A 25239-nucleotide genomic window follows, 5' to 3' on the forward strand; every position below is an offset into this window, starting at 1 on the left:
TCCAGTACTCGCCTAAGTGTAAAAAATCCTACCGAGTGGTGAGCAAGCCTCTCACTCGGGGGCTTAGCTGCAGTCCAGTACTCGCCTAAGTTTAAAAAATCCTACCGAGTGGTGAGCAAGCCTCCCACTCGGGGGCTTAGTTGCAGTCCAGTACTCGCCTAAGTGTAAAAAATCCTACCGAGTGGTGAGCAAGCCTCTCACTCAGGGGCTTAGCTGCAGTCCAGTACTCGCCTAAGTTTCAAAAATCCTACCGAGTGGTGAGCAAGCCTCCCACTCGGGGGCTTAGCTGCAGTCCGGTACTCCCCTAAGTGTGAAAAATCCTACCGAGTGGTGAGCAACCCTCCCACTCGGGGGCTTAGCTGCAGTCCAGTACTCGCCTAAGTTTGAAAAAATCCTACCGAGTGGTGAGCAACCCTCCCACTCGGGGGCTTAGCTGCAGTCCAGTACTCGCCTAAGTGTGAAAAATCCCACCGAGTGGTGAGCAACCCTCGCACTCGGGGGCTTAGCTGTAGCCCAGTACTCGCCTAAGTTTGAAAAAATCATACCGAGTGGTGAGCAACCCTCCCACTCGGGGGCTTAGCTGCAGCCCAGTACTCGCCTAAGTGTAGAAAATCCTACCGAGTGGTGAGCAAGCCTCCCACTCGGGGGCTTAGCTGCAGTCCAGTACTCGCCTAAGTGTGAAAAATCCTACCGAGTGGTGAGCAACCCTCCCACCACTACAAAAAAATACACTTCCGTGATGATACGTGTTTGTCACAGTAGGTCGCATTTTTTGTCATGCATGTACATCCATGACGATTTTATGACAGAATCAAGATAGTCATACCTGTGCTGTTGTAGAAGTGTTCCATGACATTACCAAAATTATCATCACGGAAGTGTGCACTTCCATGACGATAAATCGTGCGTCACAGAAGTGCTTTCGTCAAGGGTGACCGACACGTGGCATCCACCGTAACGGAACGCCGTTAAGCTATCGGGTCGGGTTTTGGATCCGATAACCCGTTAACAGCCCCGACCAATGGGGATTTTCCACATGTAAAATCATCATTGGCTGGAGGAAACACGTGTCGGCTCATCATTGGGACAGATGTCATCCACTCATTGGACAGAAGGCGCCTATGATACGTCGACATGTGGCACGGCCCAACAGAGGCCCATTCCTGTGAAAAGGCCGACCCGTTAGACTTGGTCAAAAGGTGGCGGGCCGGCCCATGGAAAGCCTCTTAACGGCCTGTTCGCATATAGCCCATTTACAGCCCGCTAACCCAAGGCCCGTACGCCCTATCCGAATTAGGCCCAGTAGCATCATCTGGGCCATCCAATATGATTCCAGCCCGTTTTCACTTCTGACCCATGTATGGCCCATGACGTCTTTCGGCCCATATGAGGCCCTATGGAACTCTTGGCCTATTAACGGCCTGTGGTGAAACTGGCCCGTAATGAACAGTGTATCACTTTGCACCCATTAACGGCCCGTGGTGAAACTGGCCCGTAATGAACAGTGTATCACTTTATACCCATTAACGGCCCGTTATTCCGTTGGGCCGTTTCCAGCCCATGTTATCTTTCGGCCTTCTCAGAGCCCATTTATTTTTGGGCTCATTTCCAGCATTCGTTTACTTACGGCTCGTTACTGTCATTTTCTGCTTGTGGGCCAAATTCAGCCCGTGGTTACAGTCGGCCCGTTTGTGGTCCGTTAATACATTGGACCGTTTTCATAGCGTCATCAAATACGGCCTATTAACGATGGCTCGTTATGGTCGGCCCATGAACGGACGATTCCAACTCTAGCCCGTTTATGGCCATAATGCGGCTTGTTATTGGCCCATGTTTGGCCAATCGATCATACGGCCCGTATAAGGCCCATTGATGATACGGCCCGTAGAAGGCCCATTGTTTCTACGGCCCGTAGGAGGCCTACTGTTTCTACGGCCCATAGAAGGCCCACTGTTTCTACGGCCTGTAGGAGGCCCAGTGTCACTACAGTAAATATTAGCCCATGGTTATTGTGGCCTAGTTTTAAAAAATAGGTTATTGCAGCCACTAGCAAACCGCGGAAAAAGAACTGCACTGACTACAAGCAAACAAATAAACAAGACAACAAGGAAATAAATAAGCGAGCAACTTATGCTAGGCTATCACGGCTATTACACATATTACATCCACTGGGCATCAAAGTTCGCCACCAGTGATCATAAAGCGCAACGAAGAAGCAGATTACAAAAACTGGGCACCATTGCAGCGTAACAAAATAATACTGAACCGAGACCACTTCCAAGACAGTTCAAGAAAGGTTAGCCTTGCGGGGGAACTGCTGCGCAAGCTGCTGAGCAAGGCTGTGAGACCGGCCTAGCATGTCGGTCATAGCTTCCAGGTGTAGCTGTTTAGCGATGAGGTTCTCATTGGTGTTCTCCGCAATCTTTCTTAGAGATAGGACTTCAAGTCAAAGTTGAGTTGCAGAATGCCTTTCTGCTAGAACTTGGGACTGAAGAAGTCGAACTGATTCAGACAACGAATTCTGTGAGCTTGTCTGACTGTTAGTCTCAAGTAACTTGAACACTGCATCAAGACAAGACTTTGGGGTTGTCTCGCTATCTTCAAGATGTTTTGCCTTCTTTGCTGCAATATATGTTGGGTTTGTCTCACAGCCTTCAGCAGACTTGTGCATGCCATCAGGCATATCACCCTGAAACAAAGCAGAGAGATGACAGGTTTTGCACGTGTATAAACAAAGATGATAACTGTTCTGTCAATTCTATCCAATTTCAAATTAGAAAATAAAGAGTAAGTTCAAAATATCAATAGAATAATTTGGCATTGTTCATAATGCGGGGAGCTTCACCACACTACTGGATTACCATGTCAACATAACAAGCATAGATGAAGGGCAAAGAAAATCATTGTATCTATTTTGGATAATGTGCATGGCATGTTGTTCATATCATCAGCCACATCAGTAAGATAAAACAGGAGATGACAAGGTGCAAACGTGGGCTGCTTCACCACACACTGGATTATAGATCCACAAAAACAAGCATACATATAGGAAGTATTAAGTAATGTGCATGGTATGAATAAGGAATTTGGTTTTATAAGTAAAACTTAGAACTTACGGTTCTTACGAACATGCATTTTGGTAGAAACAGCAAACTAAACAGCAGTAAATGATAGGGAGTATGAGCAAATTAAACAGCAGTTGAGGATAAAGGCTTTAGAAGGACTGACTTACATTAACAGTTAACACCGGCTTTATAATGCCCTTCTCCATGTCAAGGGAAGGATAACTCAAGAATTTCAGCACAGAATCTTCTTCATAAGCATTGCATGTACTCTACATTTTGTAGAGAGTAATTATAGATATGATAATACTGGAAGGGATAGAGGATAATGAAGATAAGATGCAGATTGATGCTACATAATCAACTACCAATCCCTGGAAGTACAAGCGTTACAGGACAAAATGTACTGACAAGAGCAATGGGCTACACTTCTGCACTGGCATTGTCTATGTATTCTACTTGTTGGTAAGATTAAATATAGATCTGATCTTTTTTAGTAAATGGTGGGCGAGGGAGATAAGATGCAGAATGCTACAAAATGAACCAATCCCTCTTCACATAATACAAGAGTGTTTTGAACACTGGTGTACTGTACAAAACGTTCTTATATTATGGGACGGAGGGAGTAGCTGTTAATGTAAGTACAGTGATAGACCACGTTCAGTCCTTACACGAGGACTGCAGAGCTAAACCTCTTCAAAAGCATTGGGTTGATTCTAAATTTATGTAAGAGTCCATACGGATCTTATAATGTCCACCAAATGGACGATTACGAGGCTAACATGTGCAGTGATGCTACATAATCAAACAGCTATGAAAGTAAGTATGGTCATACAGGGCAAGAGGTACTCACAAGAGCAATGCAGTGTGCAGTATAGTTGCGAGATTCTGTGGTCCCTTGAGAACAAATGTTCTTCTGCTAACAGTTTTCGTACAAGTGAGACATTAAGGCAAATGCAGAAATGTAGTTCAGATTGTGATGTGATATCATAGACAGTACCTTATGCTGCAGCCGAGACCAATGTGTAACAAGATTATTCCAGTCACCGTCGGATAAATGTAGCACCGGAGACTTTACAGAAATTTCATTCAGAGGCTTGCCATCGAAGTGCGCTTACCTTAGGTAGGAACGATACTTCATCAACGAGTGCTTGAAAAGCGCAACCAACCCTTGCTCGTCATCACAATCCAGTTTGATCCTCGCCTATTTAAAAGAATGAAATCTTGTGTCTTCTGTCAGCAGAAACGTATGCAGTAATGACCATGAATAACATTAGTACATTACTTACGCGTAAGTTGGGGAGGAAGACTGGAAATTGTTCTGTGTCTGCGGTATAATCTTTCCATGAAGGAAAGATGCGCACAAAGTTCCTGACAACAACATAAGCTTCGTCTTCTAAACTGCGAAGAAATGGAACAGGGGTCCTATTTGCTGCAATTGGGGCTCTCTCTGGTTCGAAAAGGGATTTGGCAACTGGATTTGGTGTACTCTTTGTTGGAATGGGGGTTTTGCGTCGTACAGCTGGTGCTATGTCAACTGGCATAATCATAATGTTTGCTGCAGTTGGGGTCTGCTGAGTTGGGGCATCAGAAATGACCAGTGTAGTAGGGCTAGGGTCTGCTAGAGTTGGGGTATTTTGTGGGTCAGGTGATATTGCAACTACACCTAATGGGCTATTTGATTTATCAGGTGCCACTACCTTTTCCAAATACTTTGCTTGTGCTCCTCCACGATCAGCAATCGCCCTCTTCCTTTTGAACATCTGATATACAAGAACAACATTTGAATGGATAAATATGGTATGATGACAGATGGAATATGTACTGAAAATGGATAGGCAGGGCGTATTCACATACACGATGTGTAAACTAAGCTAATGGCAGTTCAACAAAGTAGAAGCAATGCAAAGCATCAGTTGCAAGATATGTGCGAGCAATGTAACCTTGGAAAGTTAGAGCAAGTACCTTGATGGGTGAATAAGATAGGGCATCTTCCTCTGACTCCTCCACTAGGGAGCTACATTGACTTAGGTCTCCCTCTAGCTCAGAATCACTGTTAGGATCATATTCTGAGCTTGAATCTGTAGGTGGAGAGCGTTTGCATTGCATTGCATCCAGACTTGATTTCAGTCCCTTAATGCCAAGTTTGACAGCCATGGCATTGTTCTGCTTTATTCTTTTAATCCGCGCAAGCTCATAATCATTATGATGCTGTTCAGAATCTGAGATTCATGAAAACATAAAAAGTAGTCAGATTATCTATGGAATGCATTGCGGATTCAACTCGGAGAGTGTCTCCCTATAAACCCCTGCATATGCAAAGTTCACCTCCCCAACCGTGCTGACCAGACCACACACAGAAATACAAACCCCTTATGTCTCTATAACAGGTAGGCACACATTTCAAAACTGAAGTAGGAACATTAGAATCATATGAAATTCGTATTTGAACAAATAAACTAAGCAATTATGAGTGGCGTAATGTTTAGCTTCAAGGGTGGAGTGTTGGTAGTGCGACACAAAGCAAGTAGGCAGATTGTATTCCATGTAAAAGTTCGAAACCTATGTAAAAGCTGGAAATGACACTTTCTTTCTATACAATGCAGTGTTCGTTACCCACACATGATGGAAGAGATCACATAGAGAAATACTATTCACTCATGTCTACGGTTCCAGTATTTAGAAACAGGGTGGTCCACCCTAAAAGAATATTGACAACAAATATGACAAGGCAAGCATAGATGTAGTGAATCAATCATTTACTTGTGAGCTTACTAGGACAAGTATGCAGAATTGTAACTGCAGTAAGAGACCGTCCAAAATCTGAATGAAGAAGTTTGTCTAGCACTTATTGTTTGCAACTAATCGACGTGAATAATTGGATATTATATCGAATGAGTAAGAAAGACAAGTAAAATTGTCAACAAACCTGGCTTGCAGTAGTAATCTGGGTCAATGTCACTACGACCAACAATCCAAAATGACTAGTTTCTGTTCCGAGGGCCAGAATTTTGAAAACCCTGTGAACTTTAGAGGTACTAAAGATTACCGAAATACATCTGAACCATTAAGTGTAGGTAGCACTGAGCACACAACAAACCCTAATGACAGTCCTGCCTAATGAGTAATGAATCAATTAGAAAATGGGTGATGAGGAGTGGCTGCTGAGTGTTGAGGACGTATCTCAGGATAAACTGGGTTGGCTTGGTGGGTGCTGCACGCCTGAGCCCTGAACGGACTGGGAAGGTAGGCACGGCGGCGCGCCCGGGCAGCGGTGACGCTGTTGGGCGAGCGGCTCCTAGCCTCCTGTTAGTCCGGCGTCTCCTCCTAGAGTCATGCCGTCCGGGGACGGCAAGTTGCCGGCGAGGCAGGCGGCTGGGGGCGAGTAGAGATCGGAAGCGCGCAGCAGAACAGAGGGGAGTCGGGGCCTGGGACGACCCAAAATCCCAGGGTGGGCCGGCCCACCGTGGGCACCCTGTAGAGATACACACCCGAGCGGCGAACATGCATTTTCGAAACTAATTTAGGAACATTTAGCTGACCAATTAAACAACTCTGTTTTAATAATATCAGATTCGTATTTGAACAACTAAGCTTGTTTAGCTTGATGGGTGGAGCAGTGTTATTATGACACGAAGCACGTATTCTGATCGTATAGTGATCATAAAAGGGGGAAACTCTAAGCATATTTTTTTAGCAAAAGAGGGTTTCCCCTCCGATTTCTATTAAAGAAACCACCACGGAACCAACATGATCATTTAAACCCTAAGCATGATCAATTAAACCATATTATGGCTGTGCCATGGCAGATTTGAAGCTGCAAACCGGAGAAATGATATTTAGCATCCATTGTTCGCTTCGAACTAAGAACTAAATTCTAAGAGCTGAAAAGAAAGTAGAGTAACCAAGTTAAGATCTATTTTCTGGTTGAGATCAAAAAGTTGAGGAGATATGAACTACCACCTCTCTTGCGGTGTCGTGTAGGCATCGGGGGTGCGATGGCTGTCGGTGGCGTTGAAGCAGATCTGCGACGGTAGACGGGTGCATCGGGGCATAAGTCCCGTTGCGGTGGAAGAGAAGGTCGTGTGAGCGGCCCCGGCAAAGAGGACGACGGCGTCGATGAAGCGAGAGGACGCGATGCAAGGCTATTGGTCCGTCGCCATGGATGAGAAACGTCCATCTTTAGCAGTGGACGACGCGGTCTTGGTAGGCGCTCCGGCATGGTGGAGGACGGTGGCGATGGATGTGGTGGAGGACGGCGGCGATGGATGGGGTGGCGGACGGAGGCTGGTGTGGGGATGGGGTGTTCTAGCGCGGACGGTGTATGAATGGGAAAATGGAGGGAGAGGTACGGGGAACCATGTTTTTGGGACGCGCCTGTCTGAAATATGGGAAAGTTACGAACTTAGCCCCCGTTTAAAATTTGGACGTCTCGTCGGTTGGGGTAGGACGGTAATCTCGCATCTCGCCAATATTTGCCCAGAGCGATTTCGAGCGAGGAGAGGGTGGTTGGCGCCCAGGGTGTATGAACGGGGCTGACAGGTAGGGCGGTTGTGTCACGTCTGAGTGAAGTTACAAACCTGCCCCTATTGACGGTGTATGAACGGGGCTGACAGGTAGGGCGGTTGTGTCACGTCTGAGTGAAGTTACAAACCTGACCCTATTGAAAATATTTGCCTACATCGATTTCGGCTGAGTCGAGTTTGTTTTGCCGCCCACCGTGTATGAATGGGGAATGGAGGGAGAAACAGAGGCCCTTCGGACGAGCTTAAATCAAATGAGTTTTGCCGCCCATGTTTGACGCCCACCGTGTCGGAATGGGCTCAGAGGCGGTCGTGTCACATCTAATTGAAGTTACTAACCTACCCCTATTTAGAGCAGTGGAAATCGGGCCGATGGATTGTCCGTGTAATGGGTAAACAGTAATTTCCATCTCCCAAACACTTGGCTTCGGGCAGCCGATGTGGGAGTGGACATTTTGCTGCTTCTTTCGAATTTTGGGACAATAAGCATCCACGTTTACCCTGGCAACTAAATTCGAATCCATTTTGTATTCCTATATGAATCTTTATAAATCATTCTATGTGTTTTTATATATCTTCAAAAAGGACGACAAAGATGTATTCCACTATCATATATGAATATGGTTTACAAATGCCGATACTCAAATTCAGAAACTAGAATCCAGTTTAAGGTGAATTCGAATATTTGGAACACTTCATGGCCAACTCAAATGTCACACGCAGCATAATGTGTACTCCCATTTAGATATGTACACAAGCGATGTATCAAGATTCAAATACCGAGTCAATCAACCAAGAATGTACAGAACTAACAGACATATAAACACTTATAGAGTATATGGATCAATAATATCAACTAACATACATAAGCCAGGCCGCTGTACTTTTTTTTGGCTACAACAGCATCCTTTTTTTAGCCAGCATCTTGGCCCTTTCCGATGCGTGCCACTTATGGTCCATCTATACTACTACTATTGCTGAATGCACATTCAGCCCGATTGGCATATTTGTAGGTCTGGCACAACAATCCAAATGAAATGTCTCCGAGTCTTATCAATTTATACAGACTTGTGCTTAAATAAAATTACAAACCAAAAAAAACAATTATTACATGATCTCTAAAACAAATGGTTTGATTGATTACATGAACAGACAACACAAAGGTTATTCAACTATGGAAAGAACATTTCACCTATGATTTACCAAGTAGGAATTTAATTTCCTTTTTTCCTTCAGGACCTTAACAATCTGGTCAGTCTCAGCTTGCTTCATTTTGAAATCCACCAAATATTTAATGGTTGTCTTGAGTACTGCTTGTGATTGTGTTGTTTGCTTCCTCAACATGTCAACTTCATCTCTAAGTGCAGAAGCGGAATCTCTTTCTACCACTAGTTTAGCCTCTAAAGCATCAGCAGTTGGCAATTCATAATGCACGATTGGGCTGGTGCCACTGCTGTGGGATGACGCAACGTCCATGGGGACCTCGCTCTTTGATCTTGGGCTAACCTGTTTTGCCATTAAAGTTCCGATTGGATTCAGAAAAGTTGAAGTTAGCAAAACATCTCATCTGGGAGTTATAACAGCAAACCAGTTAAACAAACAAGGAATTAAAGAGTTTCAATTGGATGCTGAAAAGTAGTTATTAACATCATTGTAACCCGCTGTTGCAGCAGCAAAGTAGTTAAACAAACAAGTAGATATTTAAGTTAAGGCAAACAGGTAATTCTTAACAGTAAGTATCAAACACATAGATAGGCGCAGTCTACAATATGATTAACAGGCTGTGCCATTATGTAATCAGTAGCAAACTAAATTAAGCCAAGCAACGTAATTGAACAATTTTGCAATAAGTGACTAACTAAAATTCTGAGAAGCAGGTAACTGAACTTACGCTAGTTCTTTGTACATGCACACTGTAACTTCTTTTTCGCTTACAAGGTTGTACGAAGGAGTCCATGGCATCAATTGCTTGGATACGCAGTCCCAATACTTCTTTCTTCCCACACTGCATGGGTAAGTCGAATGGTTAATCTGGTAAGATGGTGCGTCCTTGATATGTTATATGAGGACGTGTAGTCAGACTAGTTGTAGCCAAACACATCACACTGGCTTTTACTGTATATTTCATGTGATTACTTTTGGCATATCGAGATCTAAGCAATCTACAATAGGATGAAAAGACTGGCATCCTTCACATTATTGGCGAACTCAGTTCATAGAAACAAGCAATTCAACCATTATGTGGGTAAATCAAATGCGCCACTGGAATATTTTTCACTATCCAATCATACACGCAAAAAGGGGAGACGCCACCATAGGGGCTGGTATGGGCGGCCGCCTCAGGTGGCTGGAAAGTGTGCACCTAGTTTGAGTCGTCCAGGTTGGCCCACGCTAGTTTTGTTCGTCCCAACGCACGGGCAGGCAATGTAAAAAATGAAGAAAAATGTTTCAATTTGGATGGCCAATAACATAAGTGCAAGGCAGGCCCTATAGCAGGCTCGCGGCCCAAACGAGCGCCTCCCATACGATCGACAGCAGGAAAAATCCCAATTCATTCGCTCCAGCCTCCAGTCTGGTTCGCTCCTAACCTAGCCGCCGCTGGACAGACCGACACAGCACTTCCTCGCGCCCTCGTTGGAGGGCGGTCGCCGGGCTTCAAGCGAGCGAAAGGACAAGAAGATGAAGATCCAACCCTGGGTGTAGCCTGCGTGGGAGGCAGCGGCGGCAGCATGGGCATGGCATCGAGCTTGCGCAAACGGACAGTCGCAGCTTGCAAGAGTAGCATGCGCAACGAGCAGGTACATCATATCTCTGATTATATCTAATTCAACTCTTCAATTTCTGGCCAATAGTTAAACCTGACGGTGTTGTAAAACTGCTTGTATGTAGGGAATCTATGAGAAAATGAAACCAATTTCTACTTATTTTATACTCCCCCAATCAATACTGAACTGACTGAATCTGATGTATCTAATGAAGTTTCCGGTGCAAACATACAAGCTCATGTTGTTCTTGAGCCTGAAGTGTCTAATGAACAGACTGCTAATGAAGGATGCAAACATTTTACATGCTCCTGGTGATGAACATATAGTGTCTAATGAGGGATGTAATGCAAGCATTTTGCAAGCTCATTGAAGGATTTAGTGTCTAATGATGATCTACTATGTTGAGAGAGACAGAGATTTGCAGGCATTGATGACAAGCAAATTATAGTGCATTTTCATAGCTTGAGGAAACATCGAGGCCATCTACCAGAAAGTCCCCGTATCATGACAACATAGCATAAATACTTTTCTAATTTGTTGTTTGAAACTATTGCCATACTTGTGCACGATAGATATATTGATATGCAGTTTGTGCACTGGTTATACGTGCAATTACACTTCGATATTTTCAGCCAGAGAATGAATAATTCAAGCAGGTACAGACCATGTTTGTAGTCCTTGTACACCATGTTGCATTTGTGTTTTTTGGTGCTTGCATCATTTAGTGTTTATAATCTGAACTACTTTGGATCATTAGCTGGTTTTCAAAGTGCATGTAGCTTCACATTTCTCAAGTTATGTTGATTTCCGGAGTGCAAGTGCCTTCGTATTTTTTAAGTTAAATGTTCGCCCCTGGTAACTTGAATTCGTGGATCAGCCACTGCACACAAATCATACACGAATGCCAGTACGAATTAAATGAAATGCAGGGACTTACGCTAGCTCGTTGTACAGGCTCACTGCAGCTCTGCTTGCGCTTGGGATGTTCCATGTACAAGTCCATGTTACCACTTGCTTGGATGTGCAGGCCTTGTGCTCCTTGCATCCCCCTCTGCATTTTTGACACGGCGAATGGTTGATCAAATAAGAGGAATCGACCTTGATGTTGTACTGGAGGACAGATACTTACAAGGTTATACGGGTGTGCAGGATGTGTACCAGATCCCGTAGCGCCGTCATGCTTCGCTAAAAAATGGATTTGCTTGTTTCAGATGATATCTCCAGAAGAAATAAGAGTTAAAGTCAGAGTTGCATAGGCGTGTAAGCTAAGAGAGCAGTGAAAGGATATCCAAACATCGTCGGAACAGTGCACAAGGGAGTGATGTGTGGATACCTAGTTCGGGCCGGCGTTTGGGCATGCTCGCCTAGCTAGAGTGCGGGTCACTTCAGAGCCGTTGAGGGTGATGCGCTGGCGTTGGCTGGTCGCGCACGGATGCAGATCTTGAGTGGCAGCGGAGCGCTACGATGCGGTGGACGAGACCGTTGGTGAAGCCCCAACGGCCTCGGGGGGCGGAGGTGCGACGATGTGCTCGGTGAAGTAGCCCCGGTGAGCTGGGAGACGGCGTCGGTGAAGCGCACCTGATATGGTGGAACTCGGTGTCTGTGAGGCAGGTCGGTTGCAGCGGCCGAGGTTGTCGGTGGACCACCCGATGCGGTGGATGAGGGCGTAGATGAGGTAGCTCCGGTGCGGTGGTGAAGCGCGACCGTCGTCGTCGTTCGGCACAGAGGTGGGGAACGGTGGGGAAAGAGACGAGATGAGGGGCGATTCGAGGGTTGGCGGCGAATTAGGGATTTGAGCAATCTGGGCGAGGAAGGGGACGATGGAGAAGAGAGATTTTGCAGGGCTGGAATTGGGGCCGCCAGATATTTCAATCCGAAACATGGAAGCGCGAACTTATATTGTCGTCGTCCTTTTTTTGGGGGGAAGGGGGTGGGTGGCTGGGTGCTACGCGTCCGTCCGACACACGCGACCACCCCGACAGGACTATGCTTCCGTGCCTTAAGGCACCTGCCTTTGTGTCCATGACATGTGGGCCCAACAGGTGGCTGGCCCACATGTCAGTGACCCAAAGGCAGTTGCCTTTAAGGCACCGAAGCAGCGTCCACCCCGACACGACCCTGGTCTGCCTGGTGCGCCTACATTTGAGAATGCAAACGAATCTTCTTTCATTTGCAAACGAATCTGTATGTATTACCATGCCCGTGTTTTCCTTGCAATAATTAGTCATTCGAAACGAGATACTCCATCCGTTCACTTTTGTAAGTCGTTTCAGACAACTTAAAATGAACTGTTTTGCACATTGTCTGAAATGTCTTCAAGGTCTTATAAAAGTGAACAGAGGGAGTACTATAAATTAATTAATGAGGAGTTATTTGAAAAAAAAATCGAAACGGTACCCACGCTAACGTGGATTAGAGTGTGTGTCACGTAGCGATCTCTAATTCTAACGTGGATTTCGCATTTCACTGTATCCACGCTACTTTTTTAATACAAATTCATATGTATATGATGAACACCATGGTAGTGAGAAAACTTTTGGATGGATTCAAACATATGACATACAAAATAGCACAACAAACTGAGTCAATGTCAACTTTTCGAAACTTAGTATGGCACGAATTCGAAATAATTACCCGTATGCCTGGTCCTTGGTTCAAATCTTACAATGTACACTGAATTGAAACATCGATATTAAGTCTCGTACTATGTACATTCAAATGTTGTTTTTAGCCCCCCCCCCCACACAAACGCTACATACTTCCTGTATCGGTCAATCTTCCTCTCCTAACCACCTTAGGAAGCTATCAGTTTCCAACACACGTTCATTCTTTCTCTCCATGTTTCGATCTCTAAGTCTCTCAACTACACAACCCCTTTTTCCACTCTGTTACCAAATGTATTTACCACACACACCCGCCATTTCACCCCATGCCGAGCTCTCTCTCTCCCCCCTCTCCCTCTCACCCTCTCGCGCTAAATACATGCATTGCCTATCTAGCCCCCCAACCTCTCATGCGCACGCACGCACGTTGTATATCTAGGTCACTCCCTCGAGACTGTCTCACTCTTTCTTCCGCACGGCGGGCCACACTCGCTCAATCTCGCTCTCTTTATCTGAGTCTCGTTTAACCTCGTTTTCGTTCACACACAAATGATATATCTCCCTGTTCGGGCCTCGATCAACACACTCTATACTCTCTCACGCAGATTGTCTATCTAGGTCAGTCCATCCAAGCCGCCGCCACTCTTTCGACCTCATGGTGGGCCACGCTCACTCAATCTCTCTCTCTCTCTCTACGTATGTCTCGATTGACCTCGCTCTTTCTTGAACAAAAATGATATATCACCATGTTTGAGCCCAATTCGACCTATTCACATTGTATACTCTCTCACGCACATCGTCTATCTAGGTCACTCTCTCCAACCCATCTCACTCTTTCGATCGCACGACGACACTATGTGATCGGTTGACCTTGCTTCCTCCCAGGCAAAATATATCTACACGTCTGTGACTGGATCATCTCTCAAGCTCTATCTTACAGCCCTCACCCTTGCCAAAAAGCTCAATCGGACAATATCTCTCCAGAGCATATATATTTGTTCAATGAATGTCGGACCACACTCACTTTGTCTCTCTATCTATATGTCTCTCGATTGACCTCGCTTTCTCACACCGTATCTTCCACGCGTTGAAGCTACTACCTCTCCATCCCTCGCAAAGCCGGAGCTATTTACATTGCGAGGGGCACTCTAACCTTGGATTAATTTGTGTAGGCATTTATTCCGATCGGTTTAGATTATACTTTCATAGCATTCGGCCCACAACTACTCCAAACACCGTTGCAACCCACGCAACTCCCCTAGTTGATTTCCCTCTGGCTCGGTCATCGCTCTCTTGCACGTCCTTTCTCGCCTTCAACGTCGCACCATGGTATTATTGAAAAAACTATGTTTTTCTCTTTAATTATTATAAATAAGCTACAAAACAGCACACCGATAGTCCACTTGGAATGGAACAAATTTCGACCCACAAATTAAAGTGCTACAAACTACACACCGAGGGGCCCACATGTTATGAAACAAATTTGGACCCATATACAAATTAAAAAATAAAGGACGAGGATCGAACATGCGACCGGGCCTTCAAGCCGCACATCAATAGGCAACATACGTAGAATAGCAATGTTTGTTGTACCCCCTTTGTTCACATAATGTTTTTATATTACCATAGCCTAATTAATGGATAACATGTAATATTATTTTTAGTACTATTCGCCTTCACTTACTGGTGGGTTCCATGTGTGCTCTCTCTCTCTCCTGCCCTTCTGCGTTTAGACGCACGGGCAAACAGGAAGAACTCGCGGGCGATGTTGCCGTTGACCATATCTGGACGCGTTCACAAGTCAAGGTACCAGTTTCACGTACTAGCAGCACTAGTCAGTGTGTACGTGCAATGCACGTTAATTTGGAAGTATATTAAGTGCATGCGGATATTAACTAGTAGGATATTATTTGCGTGTTGTCATGTGATTAGCACAATTTTTGGCATGAAAACTGCACACTAAACGTGTTGAACGCTCGACATTGAAGCAGTCTAGGTCGTTGGATGACAAGGAATACATGTGGCTTGATGACGTTTTATATTTAATTTGATACGGCTCTAGCAGAACATTCAATCGATCAAACCATACATTTCGTTCAGTCTGACTCTGACTTTAAATTATACGACGATCGATATAAAATAAACGGAAATGATAAACGTTCGGATTTTAAGCATGGCAATCCAAACGTTTTTCATGGCAAATTTAGATTACGCGGCGGCGGCGGGGGCGTCTCACGGTGGGAAGCGGCTCCTCTGTCGTGCTCTGTGTGTCGTCGGGCCACTGACCGACAGCGACGGCGGCGTCTTGCGCCGTTGTTGGCGTACTCCTGGACGTTGGCCTAGCTTCAAGGAAGGCCAAAATGTTCTGGACTTCGGAGCGAGTCGACTGGCGGGAGGAGGCGACTGGCGTTGGTGCAAGGAGGCGGTCGACGGCGGCCATCCATGCCGCTGAGGGGGGCACTGGCACCCGCCCGGGGACATGCGCTGTCAACGGCGCGGCGGAGACATTCGTGTGCACGGGCACCGGCACGGGCACCGGCACGGGCGCGCACGTCAGTGCACGCGCAGGCGCATGCGCTGGTAGGTGCATGGGCACCGGCACGGGCGTGCGCGTCAGTGCACGCGCAGGCGCATGTGCTGGCAGTTGCACGGGCGCGTGAAAGTCAACGGGGACCTCGTGGAACCCCGTGGGATCAAGCTCGGCGACAATGTGCGGCTCCCAGCCCATCAATGCCACGGGGATGGGCGCTGGCGCAGTCGGGGCGACGGGAGCCGGAACGGGAGCGTGGACAGGCGCGGAGTCTTCCCGCAAGGCCAGTTCAAGCTCGTCCCAAAGCGCCTTATGTTCTTGAGACTCCGGCTGGGTGTCTTCCTCAGGAAACAGGAACACTAAGGGCAGACCATCGTGATGCGGCATGGCGTACGTTTAGGTCAGGCTAGTTGGAGGTAGACGACAGGAGAATCGGAGAGGAAGAGAGATGATTGTAGCGATATCGGGTAGTGCAGGGTTGATTTTAAACTGCGGCGCCGGCGACATTAAAAGTGGGAGCAGTTGGGACGACGGTGGGCGGCGGAGCCTGGTCAAAGGGCTCGCCTCCCGGTGAGCCTGCACAGCGGTCTGCTCGCACGCCTCCCCGACAGCCGGCGCAGCGGTCTGCTGGCACGCCTCCCGTCGACTCACACGCTTGCTTGGACGGCACCTGCCGATGAGAAGCGGGGACTCGTGGCGGCACGTAAACGCCCACGGTTTCAATAGTCAAAGCGTTCGCCTTAACGTGACAGGTCTTTGTTCCAAAATACCTTGGCTCTTCATTTGTGCAACTTGTCATAAGCAGCTTGTCTCAAATTGAAGAAAAAACTTACGAAGTAATATTTGTGCCATATCACGTGACCATGCTTAGTTTCAAGAATTTATGCTCACTTTTGGATTTTCTGAAATTTAAGATCCAGGATTCGAAACAATATGATAACCTGCATCATGCAATAAATTTTCAAGCCGTACATCTGTCCTGTTGTATTTCTTAAGAAAGGATTTGGTCAAACATTTTGCTTAGTTAGACTTTAGGCAAGTTATATATGCAGAGTAAAATGATAATCCCTCCGTACCAGTGCATTGCCTGATATATTAACTCAAGTACTAGGCACGAACAAACGGGCTCAATTCTGTGCTCATCCTGGTGTAGTAGTAGTAGTAGTAGTAGTAGTACTAGGCAATGCAGTTGACGGGTGACCTTGACGAGCGGCGACCGAGGGAATTGAACCGTGCTCGGCACGGTAGGTAACATTGTCTAGTTACTAAAGCATCCCTCCGTTGTTCATTGGTAGTCATTATGGACCGGGGACGTGAGGGGAATTTCCTAGGGCTGGAATTCTGGCCGCCAGATATTTCGACTTGAAACGCTGAGGCTCGACTGGTTGGGGTTGCCTAATGTGCGTACCACGCACGCCACTGAAGGACACGAGCCCGGTTTTTGTTTTTTAGGATCAACACGAGCCAAGGTCTGGCTGGTACGCCGTTGGGTCCTACCATTCGAGAATACGAAAGGAACCTTTTAAATTGCCGAACGAATCTATGTGTATTACAATACCCGTATTTTCCTTGCAAATACTAATCTCAACGTGGTAATTGATTTATGACGAGTTGTTGAATTAGAGTGAGTTTGTGATATAGTGATCTCAACATGGATTTCACATTTCATGGTATCCCTAGTAAGTTTTCCAATGCAAATTCAAATTTAAAAGATGAACAATATGGAGGTGAGAAAACTTTGTATGTATCAAGCATATGACCACACACACACACAGAGAGAGACACACACGCACGAACACAACAACAATCCAATAAGTATAGTGCATCTATTTTTCCAAACCATGCATGTATGACATGAATTCAAAAATACTCCTTCTATTCCTAAATATTAGTCTTTTAGAGAGTTCAACAAGTCACTACATACGGAGCAAAATGAGTGAATCTAGACTCTAAAATATGTCTATATACATCCGTATGTGCCAGTCCATTTGAAGCCTCTAAAAAGACTAATATTTAGGAACGAAGGGAGTAAAATGTAAGACATCCATGGTCCTCAGTTCAATATTTAAAATGAACATGAAACTGAAACATGAATATTAAGTCTAGTACTACAGTACATGCAAATGTTGTGTTTAGGCGGAGCTATGATTGTCGGGGGTCAACCCCTCGACCTTAGATAAAATTGTGGAGCTCTGTTTAGGGTTGTTTAGATTATATTTGTCCCCACCCTCCCAACCACCGATTGGTTGTGCACCCCCACCCCTCCTCCCCGGGAGAATATCATGTGCCCCCATACCTTAGATGCTATATGCCGATACGAGTTGCTTGGAGCTTGTAGATCTGAGATATAGCAGCTCACATGATGTGTCTTAATATTTTTGCAAGAAACCTTGATGAGTTTGAGAATTGCACACAATTTGTACAAAAACTACTTAGATGCCCTTTGATCCCATATCCAACGACCTCGAAGCTGGTATCACCGTAGCATCTAAGATGAAGGAGGACATCATATTCTCCTGTATGTAAGAATATCATGTGCTACCACACCTTAGATGCTTTGGTGATACAAGCTCCTCGGAGGCGTTGGATTTTTGACCCAACACCTCCTCGGTGGTTCGAATGGTTTTTTGCAGAAAAGCCCCAAAAGAGTTCGGCCACTGCTTACAAGCACAAAGACTGCTCAGATGCCATTGGATCTCAGTTCAAACGACCTCCAAGCTCGTATCACCGTAGCATCCAAGCTGCGATAGCACCTTATGTTTTCTCACACGGGAGAGTATGAGGTGCTCCCGCACCGTAGATTCTATGGTGATACGAGTTCACTGAGATCTAACGGCCCACAGTAGGAGGTTTGAATGTTTTTGCAATATACGGCTGATAGAGTTTGGGAAATGCGCAGAAAGTACAAGTATTACGCATGTGCCATCTGATCACTGATCATACGACCTAGATGCTCATATCACCGTAGCGGGTAATTAAGCTACGGGGAGCACCTAATATGAGCACCGGGGAGCCGTTGGATCGAAGATGCAGGCGGCACACACGAGGCCTGAATGTTTTATTTGCAAAAAAACCTTTGGAGAGTTTGGAAATTGCGCATAATTACAAAGACTACTCCCAAGCCATTGGATCTCACTTCCAACGGTGTAAAAACTCGTATCACCATAGTATCTAAGCAGCAGGGTGGATGTGATATTCTATGCTGCTGTCATTTTTGTTCGTAAACTTGCAAAATACGTGTAACTCGTGCCGTTACTTGTCTAACCGCCCAAAGTGTTTGTTCAAAAAAACCATCCTACACTGAAATATCGGAACAACACACGGGGGTCCCACTTGTCATTAATCAAATTTGGACCTAAAACTAACAAATCTGAAAGACGAGTTTCGAACAGGCAACCTGGACTACAAAGCGTAAGTCGATAGCCTGAAAAAACGAACGGTTGTTGGCTTTGTACCATAACTTGATTTTATACAGTACTTGCGTTGAGTAGAGTAGAGGGAGTGCCTCGTCAACACGTCCATGACCGTTGTCTCAATTACTGGTGGGACCCAAGTCTGCGATCTCAATCTCTCTTCTCTCCATCGTCTAACCTTTGCACGGGCACACACGAAGAGCGGTGCTAGCTTGCCGTGGTGTTATTACAACTAAAAAAGCTTGGAAAATAGAAGAATCGCCTAGAACAAGAGACGTTGTGGCTGGTCGAGACGGAGCTAACCACATCCATCCTCCGTGCCACGTTTGCATGATGAAGATGTGTGGCTAGTGGGGTGTTTTCGACTGACTGGCTGGGTCCCGAGGTCGAACCATAGGTACTACGTCTGATACAGTATATTTTTACACGCACATTTTTCCTCTGTGCCGAGACGTGGCACACCCTACCCTACGGTTTCGGGGTCCTCCCGGGTGGTGCACGCATATATTCTTCCTGATGTGGGACGCCCTACCGCACGTTTTCTGGGTCCTCCTCGGTCGTAGCGCCGAAGCAAGTAAATGAGTCGTCAAATCACGAAAGACCACCTTTCCCGCCGAGTACATCAGTGAAGCACGGTGGCTAGCTAGTTGGGCTAGTTCGACCGATCAGCTAGGCCGCCGCCACATTTGTTTTTTCACCCCTTTTTTTATCTACTTGCCGGCAGGTAAATTTAAATATCCACCGCGGCGTTGCTCTGGTGTTTGGGTGCGGCAGGATTTTTAATTTTTTGATTGACGGGAGCAGGCGCGGCAGGATTTTTAATTTTTTGATTGACGGGAGCAGGCGCGGCAGCAATTAGTCACGATGACTCCGCCTGTAAAAACCCACTGCTCCCTGATGTGAGAAGTCGTCGACTGGTGTTTTACCGTGGTGAAAACCAAAAGATTCCCCGCTCCCTCCGCCTTCCCGTAGATTGCATTGCCTTTCAGCCGTTTCGCCCCCTTTGCTTCCTCTCCCCATTTCTTCTACCTGGTGCCATGGCGGCGCAGCAGATCACGGAGTCCGAGGTGAGGCGCCTGACACAGGAGCTCCATGTCAAGGACGCGGAGCTCAGGGCCAAGGACGTGGAGCTCCGTGAGCTCAAGGAGGAGAGGAGTGCCATGCTCCTCCGTTATGTGCGGGAGTTCACGGAGCTTCAAAAGCGGCAGGCGTCCACCACAAAGATGCTCAAGGCGTCGGCGGCGTTGCTGCAGAAAGCGGCAGATATGATAGGCCGTCAGGGGAGCCGGCTGGAGCGCGAGCGGGCCGATCGTGACGAGGTCCAGGATCGCCTCAGCCACTTGGTGAACCAAGTTACCATGCACGGGTTGCGGCTGCGCGATGCCTACCGTCGTGCCAGCGCGACGATGCCGGCCGTCGGGCTAAACCCGTTCGACCACCCGGTCGACTTCAACGAGCTGCGGCTTCCTGACCTGGTCTCCTTCTTCACCTATATCTCCGAGGAGCTGAGCCGTCTCCGCGCGATGGCGGGGGCTGAGCTGGACAAGGAGGGGTTGCAGGCTGCCGTCGCCGTTGCCGGGCGAATCCTTTCAGGGCTCCGTCACCGGAATCCATTCGTGCCATTGGACGCCGTCTTTGACGAGCTGGATCCCGCCGACCGGGAGCGGGCTCTGCGGGCGGCTGCACCCTGCACCACCAACGTCGTGCGCCTCGAGAAGCAGAGGGACTTCGGTGGTGTTTAGGCGCCCTCTGCATGGGCATGTCCCTGTCTCGGCGCAACATGACCATTGGATCAAACTCAGACGGTGCAGATCAGTCACTGTAGCACAAAGCGTGTGGGTGTGTTTGGTTGCATTCTCATCTCAATATAGTTGTTTCCTCTATGTGTATTTTATTCAACCTACTAGTATGGACTCATGCACCCTTCATGCACTCTGCCAAACACCCAAAAGTGGGTCGAGAAGGGAACTGTTGCTCCCATCCCGTGCACCCTTCATACACCCTGCCTAACACTATTCGTGCTTCATATGGTTCATGTTTTGTGGAGTACTGTAGCACAGTACTCTCCGTGCGCTGTGGACCTAGTTCTGTTAAAATTAATCTCACCGTTCATTCTCGACCGAACAGTCGAAAAAGCGGTACTATGTTACATATAGGAGTAGTTGACATGCGCACAACATCATTTGTTATCCTCATATATTACTACACTAGCAACAAGATTGTGTAGTACTGACGTATGAACCACTGCACATGCCTAGTAGTACGAGCACTGTGTATGTTCAAGTGGCTGCCGTGTTTCGCACTCCTCCGTCGTAAGAGTGGAAACGCTTGCTGTAATCATTTTTTTCTTCAGAAAAACAGTGGACACGCTCTACCATGCGGATCCTCCTCCAGCCATGCACTAAATTACTCACTTTCGCCGACGTGTGGGACAGCCAGCACCTGGGTCCACCAGCCATGCACTAAATTACTCCGTAGTAGAGTGACGGTAGACTACCCCGATCGAACCGCTGCAGTAATGCCCAATGAGCCGCCAAATCACAAAACCCCCTCCTTTCCAGCAGTAAGTTGGACGGACGAAGCAACCATCATTTCACTCTTCTCTCTCAGCTTCCTCTCTTGAAGAAAACCCCCACTCGCTTCGCTTCTCCCTCATATCGTTCCTCCTTTCACTCTTCTCTCTCAGCTTCCTCTCTTGGATGGACGCCGGAGCACCGGCCGACGTGATGTCTATGGCTCTGGCCAAAACCGCCGAGGCTCATGGTACGAAGAAGCGCAAGCACCCCGCCGAGACTACCGCAGACAAGCTCAAAGCCATCGCCCTGTCCAAGCCCCCCTCTCCGGGATCCCTCATTAAGCAAGTCCAGGTAATGTCTCTTGTTGACGAACTTTTTCTCGATCTTGATCGTGTTTTTTTCATCTAACACGCAGTACTAGTACTTGTAGTACAACTTTCTGGGTGATCTTGCATGTGATTTTAGTGTGCCAAATGACGGTTCTAAATTCCTCTTTTGACCAAAACATGCGAGAGGTTGACACTGATTTCTTATAGATTACTTTCAACTACTCCCTCTATCCCAAATTTCTTGTCTTAGATTTGTCTAGATACGGATGTATCTAATACTAAAATGTGACTTGATACATCCGTATCTAGACAAATCTAAGACAAGAATTTTGGGACGGAGGGAGTACTTTATGAACATCAATGCTACCTTTTAAGACGGTATATTTGCCTCAGTAACTTGTGTTATGGATATTGCATGTAATCCCTCTGCTCTCATGCCTTTGAAGACATGTTCTAGTGTCTTTGTTCACTCATTTCTGTGCGTATATGTAGTCATATATGGAGTATAATATCGAAAATCATGTTATATTTCTGAACGGAGGTAGTAATAAAATATGGTTTCTGTTTGAATAAGAACCAGGTCCGAGGTGGAGATGAAGTTCTCAAAGTCATGCCGTGTGAACTGGAAGACCTGATGATGAGTTCTACTGCTGAACTATCCAGCTGCTGTGTCCTTGTCGCCACGTGTCCTGAACTAGTGTTTTCCTGTAGCATTGTTGTCAGGCATGTTCTCGAGGCTGTACTTGACCACAACAATTCCCTGGCTGTGCCTTCGATTACGAAGGGTGTGGTTCTTGTAAAGCTTCCCAACAAATCTGATGCGGCCTGTCTTCATCATCATGTTTATGAGTGGAAAGACCACTCTGTTAGGTGTTGGGGAACGTAGCAATAATTCAAAATTTTCTACGTATCACCAAGATCAATCTATGGAGTCATCTAGCAACGAGAGAGAGGGGAGTGCATCTACATACCCTTCTAGATCGCGCGCGGAAGCGTTCAAGAGAACGGGGTTGATGGAGTCGTACTCGTCATGATCCAACGCACCGATGATCCTAGCGCCGAACGGACGGCACCTCCGCGTTCAACACACGTACGGAGCGGGGACGTCTCCTCCTTCTTGATCCAGCAAGGGGGAGGAGAAGTTGATGGAGATCCAGCAGAACGACGGCGTGGTGGTGGAAGTAGCGGGATCCCGGCAGGGCTTCGCCAAGCGCAAGCGGGGAGGAAGAGGTGTCACGGGAGGGAGGGAGGTGCCAGGGCTTGGGGTGCTGCTCCCATGCGTCTCCCCACTATATATAGGGGTGGAGGGGGCTGGTTAATTGCCCTCCAAGTCCATTTGGGCGTTGGGAAAGGTGGGGGAAAGAAATCCCATCATTTCCCTTCCCCACCGATTGTTATTCCCCTTTTTTAGGGATCTTGATCTTATCCCTTCGGGATATGATCTTATTCCTTCTAAGGTGGAATCTTGGTGCGCCTTGACCAGGGGTGTGGGGCCTTGCCCCCACTACCCACGTTCATGTGGGTCCCCCATGCAGGTGGGCCCCACTTCGGAACCTTCTAGAACCTTCCCGGTAAAATACCGAAAAATCCCGAACATTTTCCGGTGGCCAAAATAGGACTTCCCATATATAAATCTTTACCTCCGGACCATTCCAGAACTCCTCGTGACATCCGGGATCTCATCCGGGACTCCGAACAACTTTTGGTTAACCGCATACTAATATCTCTACAACTCTAGCGTCACCGAACCTTAAGTGTGTAGACCCTACGGGTTCGGGAGACATGCAGACATGACCGAGACGACACTCCGGTCAATAACCAACAGCGGGATCTGGATACCCATGTTGGCTCCCACATGTTCCACGATGATCTCATCAGATGAACCACGATGTCGAGGATTCAATCAATCCTGTATACAATTCCCTTTGTCAATCGGTACGTTACTTGTCCGAGATTCGATCGTCGGTATCCCAATACCTTGTTCAATCTCGTTACCGGCAAGTCACTTTACTCGTACCATAACGCATGATCCCATGGCTAACTCCTTAGTCACACTGAGCTCATTATGATGATGCATTACTGAGTGGGCCCAGAGATACCTCTCCGTCATACGGAGTGACAAATCCCAGTCTCGATTCGTGCCAACCCAACAGACACTTTCGGAGATACCTGTAGTGCACCTTTATAGCCACCCAGTTACGTTGTGACGTTTGGTACACCCAAAGCATTCCTACAGTATCCGGGAGTTGCACAATCTCATGGTCTAAGGAAATGATACTTGACATTAGAAAAGCTCTAGCAAACGAACTACACGATCTTGTGCTATGCTTAGGATTGGGTCTTGTCCATCACATCATTCTCCTAATGATGTGATCCCGTTATCAATGACATCCAATGTCCATGGTCAGGAAACCATAACCATCTATTGATCAACGAGCTAGTCAACTAGAGGCTTACTAGGGACATGTTGTGGTCTATGTATTCACACATGTATTACGGTTTCCAGTTAATACAATTATAGCATGAACAACAGACAATTATCATGAACAAGGAAATACAATAATAACCATTTTATTATTGCCTCTAGGGCATATTTCCAACAGTCTCCCACTTGCACTAGGGTCAATAATCTAGTTCACATCACCATGTGATTAGCACTCAAAGTTCACATCGCCATGTGACTAATACCCAAGAGTTTACTAGAGTCAATAATCTAGTTCACATCACCATGTGATTAACACTCAATGAGTTCTAGGGTTTGATCATGTTATGCTTACGAGAGAGGTGTTAGTCAACGGGTCTGCAACATTCAGATCCGTGTGTGCTTTACAAATCTCTATGTCATCTTGTAGATGCAGCTACCACGCGCTACTTGGAGCTATTCCAAATAACTGTTGTACTATACGAATCCGGTTCACTACTCAGAGTCATCCGGATTAGTGTCAAAGTTTGCATCGACGTAACCCTTTACGACGAACCCCCTTTCCACCTCCATAATCGAGAAATTTCCTTAGTCCAGTAGATACTAAGGATAAGTTCGACCGCTGTCATGTGATCCCTTCCAGGATCACTATTGTACCCCTTGACTAACTCATGGCAAGGCACACTCCAGGTGCGGTACACAGCATAGCATATTGTAGAGCCTACGTCTAAAGCATAGGGGACGACCTTCGTCCTTTCTCTTTCTTCTGCCGTGGTCAGGTCTTGAGTCTTACTCAATACTCACACCTTGTTACACAGCCAAGAACTCCTTCTTTGCTCATCTATTTTGAACTCCTTCAAAATCTTGTCACGGTATGTATTCATTTGAAAGTACTATTAAGCGTTTTTGATCTATCCTTATAGATCTTGATGCTCAATGTTCAAGTAGCTTAATCCAGGTTTTCCATTAAAAACACTTTTCAAATAACCCTGGATGCTTTCCAGAAATTCTACATCATTTCTGATCAACAATATGTTAACAACATATACTCATCAAAAATTCTATAGTGCTCCCAC

Source organism: Aegilops tauschii, chromosome 3 (genome assembly GCF_002575655.3).
Source record: "Aegilops tauschii subsp. strangulata cultivar AL8/78 chromosome 3, Aet v6.0, whole genome shotgun sequence".
Lineage (NCBI taxonomy): Eukaryota > Viridiplantae > Streptophyta > Magnoliopsida > Poales > Poaceae > Aegilops > Aegilops tauschii.